The following is a 16835-nucleotide window of genomic DNA, read 5'->3' as shown; positions in this document are numbered from 1 at the left end:
AGAAATGCTTTGCTATGAAATAACAGCCATGATCAGGGTCAGTGGAATATACTCAGCCATGACAGAATTGTGATGGGCACCAGACAGAGCTGCCCCTTCTCCTCACTACCCTTCACGTTGTCAATGGAACACTTGCCGTATTTCGGTAAGTGGTTCAGAGTCGATAGCAGGTTTTCTGCTGACCATGACAAGGAAGGAGAAAATAAATCTCTCTGTACACTGACAATGTCCTGCTGTAGGTCCCTAGCCCCTCATTAATGACACCAAAACGTTGACCCTTTTTCAGGAGTTTGAACAGTCGTTTTCAAATTTAATGACAGGAACAGAGGGCCTGCAACACCTTAAAGCCAGTGTAACCACACATGGCTTCAAATACCTAGGGATCAGCTTAACATGGAGTAGAACTACATTTCTAGAAAAAAACCTAGAGGCACTGCTTGTTGAGTTCTGTGCAGATGTGTGATGGTGGCCTTTACTACCACTGACATTGCTAGGAAGGGTGGCAATCTTCAAGGTGATCACCCTTCAGAAACTACATTTAGATTATTTCCATAGCATTATTAGCACTATTTATTTATTATATCATTGGTACCCATGACAAAGAACAATATTTATCATAAAGGAAATATAAACCAAGAACATGTAAAAGGCAGGTGAATAAAGTATGCGAAAATAATAAATAATACGTACATGTATTAATACCTCTAGAGGAACTCTGATAAAAAAGTATCAATAACATTTAATGTGCAATACAGTTTTCCTCCTGATAAGCCTGAACCTCCTTTTCACCAGTTAAAATGTGGGACAAAAAAAGAGACAACTGATGTGAAAGTCAGACCTACATTTGTTCAATAGCAGAACTGCAGTGCATCAAGATGAGATCTTGTCTGGAAGGTCCATAATATAAATGTTATGTATAGTAAAGGCCATGATTCCGGATACTGCTGGTCTGAATGAATAAGTCACACACGGAGGGATCTGTAAAGCCAGGTAACTAAATGTTAAAATACCCAGCTTAATTTCGTTCTCTACAGTAGTAGATTTATATAACTAATATGCCTGTTCACAAACCTAATAATATCAGCCCCAAAAAAGCACGGCTAGCCCATAAATAAGAAGACCTATGTGTGTGAGCAGCCCCTTCATATGTTTTGCTGAACAAATGGCATCTGCTCCTTTCAAAGCGATCACTTCTAATAAAGATCTTACATAAGAAGTGACAAGGTGGTTACTGGTCAATTGAATCCAGCATAATTTTGGCTAAAGGGCCATAATATCTGTAATTACTTTAATACCTGGCACCAGACAGAAGTGAATTAAGGGAGTACAGGATCTCAGCCTTAACACAGAGCATAAAAACGTTGGGCTCATTTGCAAGCCCCTTGCGCCGCCGGTGTGTCACTTTTTCCCATGTAAAAGGTGACGCACCGGTGGTACAAAGGGAATTGTAAATAGGTCACTTGGGGCCAGATGTATGAAAATATTTTGCACTCGCAAACGGTGCGAATCGGTAAATTCGGCCGTTTGCGAGTGCAAAATAGTGGTCTGCAATGCATGAAAGGCATTTGCAGACCACAAAGTAGAAATCGCAAAAATTGCGATTTCTAGCGTTGCGACCTGGATTTTGCGAATCGCAATTTGTTAAATCCAGGTCGCAAGGCAATGCTGCAAAAAATCGCAAATTGCGATTTTTCGCAGAATGGCATTTTGCACATGCAAAATACCATGATATCCAACCAGGTGGTAACCTGGTGCAAAATTTAAAAATGCAGTTTGGCATGTGTGTACCTTACATGTTGCTAAAAATGATTTTGGGGTGCAGCAGATGGGGTCTTAGGCCCCCAGCACCCTGGCCTTTTGCATTTCCAAAATTGCGATTTCTGGTTCAGAAATCGTAATTTTGGAAATGCAAAAAATTCGCAGCTATGGGCCAACAGGCCCATAGCTGCGAATGTGGCCGGTATCGCAATTTGCGATTCGGTAATAGCATTTGCGATTTTTAAGAAATCGCTATTACCGAATCGCAAATGTGATACATGGCACTTTGCGAGTCGGTAATAGCGATTTCTTAAAAATCGCTATTACCGAATCGCAAAGGGCTGTGATGATACATCTGGCCCTTAGGGCCTTATCTACAAAGAATTGGCGTTGGGCAGAAGCGCAAGTCATTTTGCTGTGCTGCCCCATGCCAATTCGAAAGGGCAGGAATGCACTTGTATCTACAAGATATGGCGCATTCTTGTTCTTTCAACTAGCGCCGGGGCACAAGTTGCAGCCGAGCGCCAATGCAGACACCCTTGCACCATGTTGTAAGGGTGTCTGTGTTGCTGGCATGATTGTTTTTGTGCAGTAAGTGGCACTTTCCTGCACAAAAAAAATCATGAGAGGCGTTTTCCTCATTCTATGAGTGCAGCAGGATGAAGCACACACGGAAAGACGAAATTACGCCTGCTCTAGGGACGTGTATGTTTTTGGCGCTGCCCCAGATTTACACTATGTTATAAATCTGGGACAAGGTCAAAAACCATGGGTGTTGAGTGGGAACTCCCACAGAAACGACCATGGCACGCCCTCCAAATGCAGTGTGAGGCAAGGCAGCGACTTGCTCTATGTTGCTTTACGTCATATCTACAAGGCCATGTAAAGCCACGCAGGCTAGCTTTGCGTGGCCTTGTAGATATGGGTGTGCGCTGTGCGCCACCGGAGTGTCAAAAATGTGACACTCCGGTGGTGCACGGGGGCTTGTAAATAAGCCCCTTAATTTCTATATCTCTACTTCTCTAAATTTAATATAACCCCACATTTCGGAACCATGAAGCAACCACCTTTTGCCAATAAACCTGTAAACATGTCATCAATCATTGGCTGCCAAGTTTATCTGCAAATCTTAACTATGCATTAGAGAATTGCTCAAGGGTGACAACAGCTCTCTCGAAGTGTAAGTCCCAGTTACGATTTTTTCAAAAACAATTTCCAACGTAATTGAGAGAGCTCACACTCCTAAGCTGCAACCAGTTTACAGAGAAAGACCCTCTGAGAGGAAAGGCAGATTTCATGAGTTGTTAAGCATACATTTTGTCTTCCATACATTGATCATCAATTAATTTACATGGAAAAAGCTAGTAAATTTGTTAATGAATTTATAAATTGAGGACATTAAAGCTGCATCATCTGCGTTCAGTAAGATTGGCACTTTAGTGTCAAACACCTTTGGGACATAAAGATTTAATTTCCTCAAGTGTGCAGCAACATAATTCACAAATAAGATAAATAAAAGGGGGGCAAGTACACAGCCTTGCTGCACCTCTACTGGTATTTCAAAGGTATTCCTACCTTCTTCCATTAGTCTAGAACAAACACAAGTCACTGTTGTATTGTAAGGCCTTTTATGACTGACAGTAGAGATTGTTCGATTCCCATTTGCTGCAACTCAGTCCGAAGCTTAGGTCTGCTAAACAAATTCAAAGATCGTTTTTTTAAATAAAAATAGCCAGGTACAGGGGAATTTTGTTAACGAAGCCATATTTTTCCAATACTAGCATACAATTGAAATGCTTGGTCCACAGTCCCCACTACTTTTCTGAATTTAGCTTGGACATTTGTAAGGATACAATTTGAATCAACCCTAACTAGAAGGCGATTGAGAAGCACCCATCCTAAACATTTTCCTGCTCCCTCCAGCAAATAGGCCTACAATTCGCTAGATCCCTGAAACTACCTTTCTTTCTTTTTTTGTATAAGATAACTATTATAGCTGACCATTAGGATGAAGTAATGAAATTTAGAGTGAACACAGAATTCTAGACCTTACTTAGGATCTGTGCCCAGAGACTGGGATCCACTTGATAAAAATCTGATGAGACAAGATCAGGACCAGGTGCTTTGTTAGTCTGCTGAGCATGTATGACCCTAACCACTTCAGGAAGTAATACAACCAGATTATTTAGTAGGTCTGGTTCTGTCTCCTTCTGCAAATTAGTGCTTATAACAGATGATTGGTCTGCTTCACTATTTTTACAATACATGTTTTAAAAGTGGGACACCAAAGCGTTTTGCTCCAATATAACGGCAAACTACTATATAAACAGCAAAACACAACATTCACAGTCCAGGATGTACTTCTTCCTGTGACTGAGGAATGAGCTACGACTTCTCCTATCTGATGTCCTCAAGAAATGCGATTAAAAAGCTATACCGAGGCGTATGTATGGAGAGAATACCAATACCACTGCCTGACATAAGAGCGTACTACTGGGCCTCTCACCTACAGGTGCTAAATGACTGGATATATATATCCTGAGAGACAACCTAGTGAGATTGGATAGACTAGCAACAGAAAGATTGGCATACTTGCGTTACCTGTTCTAAGGAGTGGAAGGGGATCCCTCCCAACAGCGCCGCAAGTGGTGTTACTAACTTGGGAAAAAAATTACAAATATCATAGGGTGGAGGGAGAAATTTGTGGTCAGGAGGTAATTTGAAAGAAGTAAATGATCTTGCAGGTTTCATGCAAAGGGGCCTGATAGGAATATCTAGGGTGGGACACATTGTAGATGAGAACAGTATCAAAATATCTACATAATTACAAGAAGAATACGCGATGACTCAGGCTCAGATAAACAGATACAGGTAAGTAAAACACGCTGCCATGGCAGACAACACAGAATAGACAGAAGTACCAGAAGCGACACCATTAGGAAGTATAGTGCTAATGACAGAAGTACGGAGCAGTCTCCATCATATATAAAACCCACATTAATAATAGACCAGACTGTGCTATTTATTACAGAAGAAGGCTGTACAAAATGGACAGAGTGCAGACACTAACAGGTTTAAATCTGACTCAGAAGAAGACACTTTATGCACACAGTTTGGTGTAAAAAGGTCCAAACAGGCTGCGATACTCAAATGTGCAGTCCTAAAAGATCCCCCCAGTTTGTAAGACTGGGAATACCGAATGATGCAGACCTGCCCAGGAACAAACTCCTATTTTGCACATTAGGTCTTGGGTTGGTGAAGAGGGAAATGGCCATGGAGCAGCACAATGAACAAATCCCCAAAAAGAGAAATGGCAAGCAGGCATGGACGTGCATGAATGCAGAAAGGTTGGTATATGAAAGTAGGGGATTGTCAAGCACATTAAAGAAAGTATGTAGTAGATGGAGGATGTACTGTGGATTAGGCGAGGAAGAGCAGGGAAATTGGAAGAAAGATTAATGGGAACAAGAAACAATAACAAGACGCACGATAGACAGAACAAGAGGAATAATCTGTAAACTGTCAACTCTATATACTATTGTAATGCTGATATGTCTGAATGCTGTATCTTCGAGCTGTAAAGCTTTTGTTTTGTTTTATTAGCTAAAATAGAAATACAATTATTAAAAATATATATCGTGTTCATTAATTTGCAGACACCTTCTTTTCTATGGATCTATTTCTATGGGAGAGTTCCTGCAGCATTTCCATAACTGTAGTCTTGCTATGTGACATGCCTCTGCATCAGAAGCTATTCTTTCTTGGTTTCCTCATTCCCCACAGCCCAGAGAGATTTCAGACTGAAAAACCTTTTATTCTTTCTTCTTCACCCTTTGTCTTCATTTGGTGTCATGTTCTAGTGCTCGAGGTACAGACACCATACAAGAGCTACACAATATGCTCAGTAGGAACCTGGGTATATACCATTTCTCCAAAACAATGGTTCACTTAGAACGAATTTCAATACTGAGGGCTGTATTTAAATTTTGGCTGATGAAGTATTCCATGTTGGACTGGCCAAATGAAAAAGTTACATTTGTTCTGGTAGACACTCTATCTAACTGCAGGTTCCTCACCTTTGAATACTCCCCAGATGCCAGACTGGATTCGGGAAATGTTTCACAGTGCCCCCATGTGTGGCGCTAGGTGAGCCATGGGGCTCCAAGTTTTCTCCGCACTGCCCCCGAAGTGACAGAGTAGAGCTGAATATAAACGCCACCCCTGCACGCTGCTGTAAATTTCTTGTCTTTTCCATTTCCTTGCCCTCAGAGGTAGAGAATGGACAATTGCTGGTACCAGTGTGCTGAATCCTAACTTGGGATCTTTTAGATATTGAAAAACAGCCACCCCACAAAACAGATATGTAGGGTGACAGTGAGGAATCTGCAGTTAGAATATCCACGAAGAGGAGTATTACCAAAAGTAAGTAGCCTCTTATTTTAATGGATACTTATATTCACAGATTCCTCACCTTAGAATAGACACCAAAACCGTAACTCCTGAGGTGAGGGTTCTGTGGAGAGGAACAAAAAGTCCTGCTGGACCGAGCAGGCAAAATGCCCATGCTGCTGGACCTGGCTGTCAAGGCAGCAGTGCTTCGTGGAAGTGTGCACTGAAGCCCACATCACAGCCTGGCAGATGTAAAGGACAGGCACTCCGTGTGTCAATTGAAGGGTAGCAGCTTTAGGCCTGATGGTATAACCTTTCTGGGGCTGCTTTTTAGCCAGTGCACAGCAAATATTAGCAGATGACTACCCACTTCAACTGGGTCCTCTTCTGCACAGCCTTCTCTTTTTTAGCTCTGGAAAAACCCCACAAACAGCTGATTGTTTCTCAACGGTCCTTTGTACAGTCAATGTAAAAGCTTACAGCCCCTTGACGGTCCACCTGATGGAGCCTCTCCTCCTCATTTAATGGATTAGGGGGAGCAAAGAATGTTGTCAGTGTCATGGATCACCCAACATGGAGGGGAGTCAAAACATTTGCAAAGAATGCTGCTCAGGTCTTCAGCACCAACTTGTCAGAGAAAAAGGTGGTAGGGACAAATGCACTGAGAGTGCCTAAAATTCACTCATGCAACATACTGACATAATGGCAATGAGGAAGATGGTCTTTAAAATCACGAGACTTAGCCAGCAGCTGTGTATTTCGTCAAAATGTATACACATGAGAAACGTAAATTCCAAGTTAAGGTCCCACTGTGCCACCAAGTTTCAAGTTCAAGTGTATTTATTTAAATGCATAGTTAATTAAAACCAATACATCAAACATGCTCACTCCGATTATAAATTATAACATATAGATTCAATATAACTAGCCACGATTTCTTCAGTTTGCATTTCATACATATATATTAATATTAATTGTCATTACTAACAAAAACTTCTTAGATAGGAGTGAATACGTTATAATCATACCCACATAAGTATTTCAATTGGGTGCATCACATTCCCACTCCCCTCATTTTGTAGTGCAACTGCATGTGTGTTATAAGGTATCTTAAAAATACTAAAAGTTTTTAACATCATTCTACCTTAAAAAAATTTTATATTAAGTTACACAATCATTTATAGTTAAATTAGTACTCAAAAAAGCAAAAATACTTCCATGGATTCTGAACTTAAAAACGGCAATGATCTTCATAATTTCATAACTTATAGGCCAGCAAGCATGTATTATGTTTATAATGATTGATGAATATGTGATAATTGTTTAACTATCAAACGCATAACCTTTATAAATCTGGCGTTCAAAGTATGGTCAGAAGATTTAAAACAAGCTACCACCGCTTTGCTCCAGGCCTGTATTCCCCTCTGATTGAAGGCTGTTTTTAGTAGAGTCTTACGCTCATTCAGCAGACCATTACAGATACAGATCAGATGAGTAATGTCTTCCACTCCCCACCAACAGAGCCCACACTGGAAAATTGCTGCAGTACGTTCCCATGGGGGTAGGTGGGCGCCTCCAGAAATAAGGCCAAATCGGTGTTTGATAAAAAGATCCTTATCAGCTTCTGACCACCTAGCCTCCAAATATGGCTGGCATTTTAAAATTTTGTACTCATTAATAACCATCCATGAGTGCGACCTTGTTGCTAACAGGCTCTTATCCACAAGTACTGATCTCATCTTCGCTATTCGGTTTAAGATTTGTTTAAAGGTGCAATAGGAGAGGTTTGAATCCCATAGTTCCCATACCTCCAAGCCTTCTAGGGCCTGATCCAAATACTGTCTGGATTTGGTTGTAGGATTCAAACTGATCTCCTTCCAGAGTGGCTGGCAAAGATGATTTTCCTTTGTTAACTGTGTTTCCATGTTTTAATGTAGCTGCATTTCCTAGCAATATTTTGGTTTAAGTACCCAAACTCCAGCCTAATTTGAGCTCGTGAAGTGTATCCTGGTAGTTGGAATAGAGACCTAAATACTTTTCCAATTATTCCATTTAGAATAGTGGTGTCTTGTCCTCGCAGGGCTTCACTACCGTACCCTATAGTCGAATTTAGTTTTGAGGCAATAACTTGCAGGAGGGGGCGATAGCTAGGGCCATCTAGCGACTTTTTCAGAGTGCCAAAGTCAGGCAGTAGAACATTTCCTTTCCTATGTAAATCCTGCTTCTGAGGGAGAAAGGAACCCCGTTTATCAAATAGTACATACAGGTATCTATAATGGTTGACTTGTTCTAATACTCCCCCTTGTGTGTATCATTTATCAACTCTAAAGGTTTTTTTCACTGACTTCCATCACTTTGTTTTTTTTCTGATTGATTTTCATTCTGTTCTGCTCAGCATACTCAATTACATTTACGATAAACCTACTTTAGTTTGGCTTAAGAGTACTACATCATCAGCGTATAACAGATTGGAAATGGACATGTCCCCAACCTTAGAGGAATGCGCGTACACCTTATTGAGTTTAAGAGGCAGATCTGATAAAAGGAGATTACAAAGATACAGAGCCACTACACACCTCTTTTTCAGTCCTTGTTTTGTTTCAATTTTCCTTGAAAGGGAAGAGCTGTCCCCTATTTTTTACTCTAATCCATGTATCTGTACATAACTGCTGAAGAGCCTTAAATAATTTCTCTGGTATACCCCAGACAGCTAGCTTTTCCCATAGAAGTCTTCGCTGTACCAAATCAAAAGCTGATTTGAAGTCTACAAAGCACAGATACAAAGGTTTATTTTTCTGTTTGCATTTGTCAATGACAATGGAAAGAGTTGAAAATGTTTGTAGCCGTTCCGGGGCCCTTTGCAAAACCAGTCTGATTTGGGGGAATATTATTGTTCTCAGTTGCCCAGGTGCGAAGATGCTCCCATAATAGGCCAGCATAGTATTTTGCCTCTATGTCCGTTAGCGTAATCAGTCGATAATTTTCAGGATGAAATAGTGCACTTGGGATCCCATTTGGACCTGGGTCCCCTGCACTTCTACTGCTCTTTATTTTTTTAACAACCTCTGACGTCGAGAAGGCTAAATATGCAGATTCCTTTTGGGCAGTTAGGGGATTTGGTATTGCTCCTTCTGAGCATTGTTCATTTGTTATCACATCTTCATTTTTTTCATCATATCTGCCAAAGTGATGAGCTAAGTATTCAGACCATAAAGATTCCGAAATATTTGAACTAGTCAAGGTCATTGGGGCTTTATTCAATTCATTGTCCATTTTCCAGAAACCCTGTGCATTAGATTTTTTACGCAGGAATAGTGCCTTAGCCCAAAATCCGTGAGTATTCTGCATTTCATGGTTCCATATTCCTTTCCGATAGGAATTGTTGATGTTTGTTAGATCAGCCTTAATATGACAGTCCGTTGGGTTTTTCTTATATAGCCTTAAAAGTCTGTTTTGTTGCCTTCTTAATTTGGTCATATGTGCTGAAATATTTACCTTTTTTATTTGGTTATGGTGGTTTTTTTGTGGTCTGTCTGTAAGAAGACCAACTGCGAAATTGTCCAGGAATGTTGACCAAATGATTATTGGGTCACAAGATATACCATTATGGCATTGTTCAAATATCGCAGTTGAAAGGTTACCAATGGACTCCATTGATTTGTCATTCCGTCGAAGTTTCTTATAGTTCGTGGTAGTAACATTCCTTGGTGCAGTAGGAGCAGGATTAAATACAGGAAAGCCACAGGCAATCTTGAGACATTGTTGACCATGGTCACTCTTATCTGTCTTTATATGATAATTAGTGATTAAAGAAAATAGGGACAAGGAGGACACAGTGTAGTCAAGTGTTACTTAGGTTCCAGTGACATAACACGTGGCCACCGGCGGAGTATCTTGTGGAAACCTCCCATTTAGGAGTCTGAGTCCAAGTCCCTTAAGGTCTTTTATTAAGCAGAGTGCCTTGGTGTCAGGCTTACCTAGCTCTAAAGCCCCCAGGGACTGCTGCAGCACTGCCCACTACTAATCTTGCAGCATAGTGTGGGCATCCCTTTCAAAGGTATTTAATAGTTTCATATTGAAGTCCCCAGCTGCTAAAAACTCCAGGGACCCTAGATCCTGAAAGCTGGTTAATATTATGTCTATCAATTTAGAGGATATGTGTTTTCTGGAGCGTGCATCAGGATGGATATAGACGTTAATTAGCAAAAGTGTGCTCGTAAGCTCCTTGTTCCATCCATCTAATTTTACTATCAAAAAGTCTTAATTTCCCTCATATAAGCATGTGCATGATATATTTATATCCAACTGAAATAAAGATTGCTAAGCCCCCCCTCGGGTGGCCAAATCTTTTTTCCCTAATTGCTGGGGAAAAAAGCCCATAAATCCATCAATTGTCAATGGGTTAGTAGCCCAGGTCTCCTGTAAAAAATAATTTGAAATGTATTTCATAGAATAGTAAGATCTTTTTGTTGGATGTTTGATCTAATCCTGTTTATATTCCAGGAGCATACTTGGAGAGGTTTGTCATAGGGAGTTACCAACCCAGAGCACATTGGGCTAATCAGAAGTCACTGACGAATTTCTTTGTGGAGTGCTGCAGACAGCTACCCTAGATCTAGTTCCTGTATAGGATGAGCATAGGATACTTTGCGCCCTGTATGCATTGATTCCCAATTGCAGATCTAAGGATTGAAAAAGGTTGATTTAAGTCTTTTGATTTGTTTAATTTAGGCCTATTATTTTGGGCCTCTAAAGGGTCAGAGTAACCTATTTGTTGGGGTATACTAAATCTAATTCCCCATTTTGAGATGTAACGTTTTTCTTTTATTACTCTTTTAAACACTTGTGATGACTTCCAGGTAACCAGGGTTGATTCGTTAGTTTTACCTTCGTTGCTCTTTACCCCTGGCAGGACTTCTATAGAGACAATATCAGTAGATTCCATTTCTTTTAGGGCTGGAATAACTTTTAGGAGTTTTAATATATTCCCTCGGTTTAAGATATCAAATGGGCCCCTAGACTGGTATTGTGGTTCCAGAATCAATTGTTTACAATCTGCAGGAGGACTGTTATTTGGACTTTTTATAGAGTCATCCTGTTCTAACACTAGAGCTATTCCTTTATGTTTCATTTTCTTGAACAGTGGCGAAAAGCCTCTGTCCGGCCGTCCCGGATTTGATACATTTAGTCTTGCATCTGATCTGTTTAAGGGCTCTATCTCAGAGAGTGGTCTGGGAAGTTCCACCATTTCCTTTGCCCCTGGTCTCACCACTTCCAACTGTCTAATGGCAGACCCCCTTCCTTTTTCTACGTGGAGCTGAGTCATTTGATCCCCTTGTTGTTACGGCATATTCGGGATTTGCAACTGTGATACATATGCCTTCTTCTTCAAAAGACCTCCTACGAATCTATGGAGTAATACTTAATTCGGTTTTGGGCTCCCTTTGGTATGGCTTGATATTTTGAGGTACCTGCTTTGCTTGATCTATTCCCTTTAGGTTTATCAGATCATTTCTGTCCTAATTGTTTTATGCTCCACTGTAAAATTAGATCCATTTGAATCCCTTTGGTCTAGGTAAATAGGCCCCCTCTTTTGTGTGGGCTGCTCTTTTTGTTGATACTCAAGTCATGAGACATTTGCATCCCATTTCTTATATTTAGAGGGAGAGAGGAGCTCATCTTTATAGTAGAAGGATCCATTACAACATCCCTTTTTTTATTCCTTGCTTTCCGTTGCTTTTCCTTTTGCCTTCTAGTGGCCAGCTTTTCAGAGTATAGAGGATACATTGCAGATTTTCGGGAGGGGGAGAAATTTTGTTTATTTAGGTCTCAGACTGACGGCCTTCCTCCTCCTCAGAGGATTTCAGTAAACATACCCTTTCCCTGGGTATTACCCCCGCACCGCAGTTCTTCAAAAAAATCTATTTTTATTATCAGTTGTTATCTCAGAACAGCGAGTAGCTGTACTTCCCATATTTACGTTTTGACCAGCCACCTCCCATAGCTTGGGAGATCCTTAATCTACAAATTCACCCTCTTTTATCGTATTTAGATTCACCGTAAGATCTGTTATCATTAAATTTAAGGCCTCTGGGAGTGTGGCCAGCTTGTTGATTTGGGCTCACAGGTACAATCTGTTTTTGTTATCTCTGCAAAATTCTGTGCTCTCTTAATCAAGATGTTTAGATTTGCCAGCTTCTGATCTATCCCTGAGACTGATTTTGCCATGACATTTAACAGATCCACCTGTACGTCCATTTTTGATGACTGATAGGACAGGGCGTCAAGAGTTAGTTGCGAGGTCTTAATGAAGATACCCCATACCGCATTTTGATCCAATTTAGTTGGAGTAATTCATGTAGGTGGTGAGTTCTCCTTTATAGCCTTCATACCTTTGAGTTCATTTTTTTGTGTTGTTGATACAACAGAGGCATTTGGGGATCTATAATCAAGGGCAGAGGTATCTGATTGAGTATCTGAGGTAGAAGTCTGCATTTCTTGTGGAATTCCTCCCATGTCTTTAGTGGGAGGACCTTTAAAGACATGTGAAGTGGAGCTCAATTCTAATTGTGTGCGAGAAGGAGAACTAGGGTTAAAGTTTAAAAAAAATATATATTTTATTATTAGTTTACAAATAAAGATAGAAAAAGAACATACACCTACAAGATGTGATAAACATTATACTTCCCCTGTTCCCCCCCCCATGTTCGCTCCCAGCATACAATATGTCAGTCCTTGAGCAGTATGGTCTTTTCAGATGAAAAACCTAATCAGATTCGGTTATTTGTACATTTATGAATTAGGGTCTTCGTCAGTATCTATTTCAGAGGCTGATCGCGAGTGGTCTAAGGCTGTTTCACTTGGATGTTTGAGGCAATCTAACAATTTGTCCCATTGTCTTGCCATGTCCCGTGACCCACAACCCCTTGTCCCTCTTGGTGTAATATGCTTCCCTCTGCCCATTTTATCACTGAGTTCTGCCATCTTTGTGTGTGAGTGCCCCCAGCGTCCTTCCAGTGTGTCGTGATCTCTCTTTTGGCCAGAATTAGTGCTAGGTCAATATATCTATTGGTTGTTTTTTTGGCATGAGGGTGGGGAAAATCCCCCATTAGTGCCGCTAAGGGGTATAGTTCTAGCCTTCTATCTGTAACCGTGGTCAGACTCCTGAACACCTCCTCCCAGTAGGGCACGATTTTTGGATAGCTCCAGAACATATGCTCTATTCCTGCATCCGGCTCTGAGCAGCGGGGACACCCTCCACCAGCATACATTTTTGCTATTTTATGGGGGGTAAGATACGCTCTGTGATAAATATAAAGGTGAATCAATTTGAAGCAAGCATTCCTAGTTACTGAGTGTATGTGTGTAGTGATTCTGACCCATCTCTGCTCGTGTATAGGTGTCCCCCATTCTGTTTGCCATGTCAGACGGAGTTTATCAAAAGGAGGGGAAGTGTCTTTATGTAAGGCTCTATAAATGGCTGATATCGCACCTCTCTCTCCCCCTGTGAACAAATAATCCAACGGCCATCATGTATGGTCGGCTCATAAGATCCTAACTTCCATGAGCTCTGTATAATCCTAATAATTGCATTGTAGAAAAGAAACATTCCTGGGGGGACATCAAGTCGCTCCCTCAACTCAGTGAAGGAGCGTAATTCCCCTTTATGGAACAGGTCCCCTAGTACTGTAATATTATGTGTTGCTAGTTTCTTGATCCCAGTTAGGGCCTGCCTCCCGGCATATGTGTCAAACCTATCGGTATTTCCGGTGCGTATGGGAGCGCAGTTCGTGTGCACTGTAAACTTCGCTCCCAACACACTCGCATAGTATGCAATATTTGTGGGAAACGCTCTTGTCTCCCTCTTGGGTTCCGTAGCACGTTCAGGAGGGTGTGAAAAGACCAACACAAATTATGTTGTGTGTCCCGTTCCTCTTGTTCCTCATGTAGTGATCTTGCCAGCCATTGCAGCTGACTTGCCCAATGATACATCTCCATGTTTGGTGCAGCCAGTCCCCCCTCCGATGTGGGTTTCTGGAGAGTACCTAAAGCCAGTCTGTGTCTGCCTGACCCCCATTTGCAAACAGTCATCATGTTGTTAATGTCTTTGAATACAGATTTTGGGACAACCAATGGGAGGGTAGAGAAGTAGTACAACAGTCTGGGCAACACTATCATTTTTATCAGCGATACTCTCCCTGTCACCGACATTGGAAGTATTCTCCAAAACTGTATGTCGATTCTCAGTTTCCTGATTGCCCGATGTATATTCCCCTCTAGTAAGTCTTCAGTCTTATGATATATGTTGACTCCCAGATAGTGAAATGTAGAAGGGGTCCAATAAAGCCCTTGAGTGTCTCCCACCCTCGGGCCCTTACATTAGGGGGAAGATGTAAGATTTCTGCCAATTTATCCGCAAACTAGATGCATCTCCGAATAGCTCCAACATAGCCGTCGCTCCTGGCAAACCGGCTTCCATGTCTCCTAGGAAGATCAACATGTTATCCGCACCGAGCGTAATGTGGTGTTCTTGCGTCTCAACCCAGAGCCCTTCAAAATAGGTTCCCGATCTTGCCATTCGTGCAAGCGGTTCCACCGCAATCTCAAAGAGCAGGGGCAACAGGGGGCAACCCTGTCTAGTGCCCCTGCCAATTAGATATGGTTCTGATATGGTCCTACCTGTGTGTACCCGTGCCGTGGGATTCGTGTAGAGCAGCTTCGTTCAACGGATAAAGTCTTGCCCCAGTCCCAATCTCAGCATTACCTGTTCCAAAAAATCCCATCTAAGGCTATCAAAAGCCTTCTCAATATCTACTGCAATAATTGCCGCATTCTGCAAGGCTGGGGATTTAGAGTGTAGGCTCAAGACCAGTCGTCTTACGTTCTGCTCTGTGCTATGCTGGGGGACGACCCCAGATTGGTCTTTATGAATTAGTGTTATCATATGGGGCAAGAGACGGGTAGCCAGTATTCGGCTAAGTATGTTATAGTCCATGTTAAGCATGGACAAGGGGCGGTATGAGTGCATCCCCTGCCGGTCTGCCAGGTTTCAGGAGTGGTATCATTATGGCTTCATTTGTGGTCTGAGGTAGCGATCCCCTCTCCCTTGCCTCCGTGTAGAGGGTACATAGAGGTGGGGACAACTGTTCCACGTATGCACCATAAAACTCCACTGGGAGTCCGTCGGCTCCCGGTACCTTTCCTCTAGCCATATTTTTCACTGCAGCTTTAATTTCCGCAGTCGTAATTGGTTCCACGAGGTCCAGTCTGTCCTCCTCCTTTAGCCGTGGGAGGTCAATGTCATCTAAGTCTTTTAGTTGTGCTGGGCTCAAAGCCTCCACTGGTGGGGCATATAATAGAGAATAATAGCTAGTAAACCTGGCATTTATTTCACTCTGCCCATATAGACTGCATCCTGTAGCATCCTCAATCTCCATTAAGTAGGCCTGAGGTCTCGGTGGAGCCGCAAGCCATGCCAGCAGTGATCCCGCTTTATCTCCTCTGCGTGCTGTCTAGATAAGTACCTTTTATAATCAAAACAGCTCAACTGCTTTGTTGCCGTTGTGATTTTTTCTTTAGCATCTGTGAGAATGGGGGCTAGCTCTGGGTTATTTGGTCTACGATGTTCGATATCTCTGAGGGAGTCTTCATATTTTTGGATGTCTTGTTCTGGGGTCTTACAAACCCTCATGTTCTCCGCTATACACTTACTCCTAATGGCTGTTTTAAATGTCTCCCACTCAATTGCTCGGGAGGATGCCGTTCCCGTGTTATGATCAAAGAAATCCCCTATTGCAGCCGATATTGAGTGTTTGAATGCATCATCCTCAAGCATTTCTGCTCTGAAACGCCAATTTGGTATACACGTTTTTTCTCTTTTCTAAGCCAGTGACAACAACAGGGGATTATGATCTGAGATTGTGCGGCATAGGTATTCCGCTGCTTCCACTATGCTGTGTACCTCAGGGGAGGCGATGATTGCGTCCAGCCGGACGTGTAGATCGTGTAGTGTGGAATGAAAAGAGTAGTCTCGGTCTGTAGGATGGAGGTGTCTCCAACTATCAATAAACCTTCACTGTCGCTGCCATTCAGAGAACAATCTAGCCACTTTAGTAGTTGGGGAACGCAGCAGGGGGGGTGCGACCTAGCTAACTCAGGGTCTGCAATACAGTTAAAGTCTCCCCCTATCAGAGTTGCCTGCGTGAAGTAGGGTCCCAATTCCCGGGAAAGCACTGCAAGAAAAGCTCCCTGCTCCTTGTTTGGTGCATAAATGCCCCCTATTGTTATGTCTCTGCTCTCTAGTCTCCTAGCCACCAGGACATATCGCCCCCCTTATCTATAATTTTGTGCGTCTTCTTAAAGGGCACCCCAGGGCGAACCCATATTAGTACACCTCTAGTGAAGGCTGAATAGGTTGTTGCATATATTTGGCCACGCCATCTCTTCGTGAGGGCCCTAACCTCCTGTTCTAAGAGCTGTGTTTCCTGTATCATGGCTACATGGACCCCTCTTCTTTTAAGTGGATTGTAGACCTACAGGTAATCTAAATATTCTCTTATGGAATGTGAATGGATTGAGAGTTAAAGAGAGAAGTTATGTCTTGCAGTATATCAAGGATTCCCCGGCACGCATTATAATGATTCAGAAGTCTCACTTGACATCAGTAGAAGTACATGAGATACTTAAGT

The sequence above is a fragment of the Pleurodeles waltl genome, chromosome 10, assembly GCF_031143425.1.
Source record: "Pleurodeles waltl isolate 20211129_DDA chromosome 10, aPleWal1.hap1.20221129, whole genome shotgun sequence".
Taxonomy (NCBI): Eukaryota; Metazoa; Chordata; class Amphibia; order Caudata; family Salamandridae; genus Pleurodeles; species Pleurodeles waltl.
The sequence above is the reverse complement of the archived record's forward strand: the minus strand, read 5'-3'. Positions refer to the sequence as shown.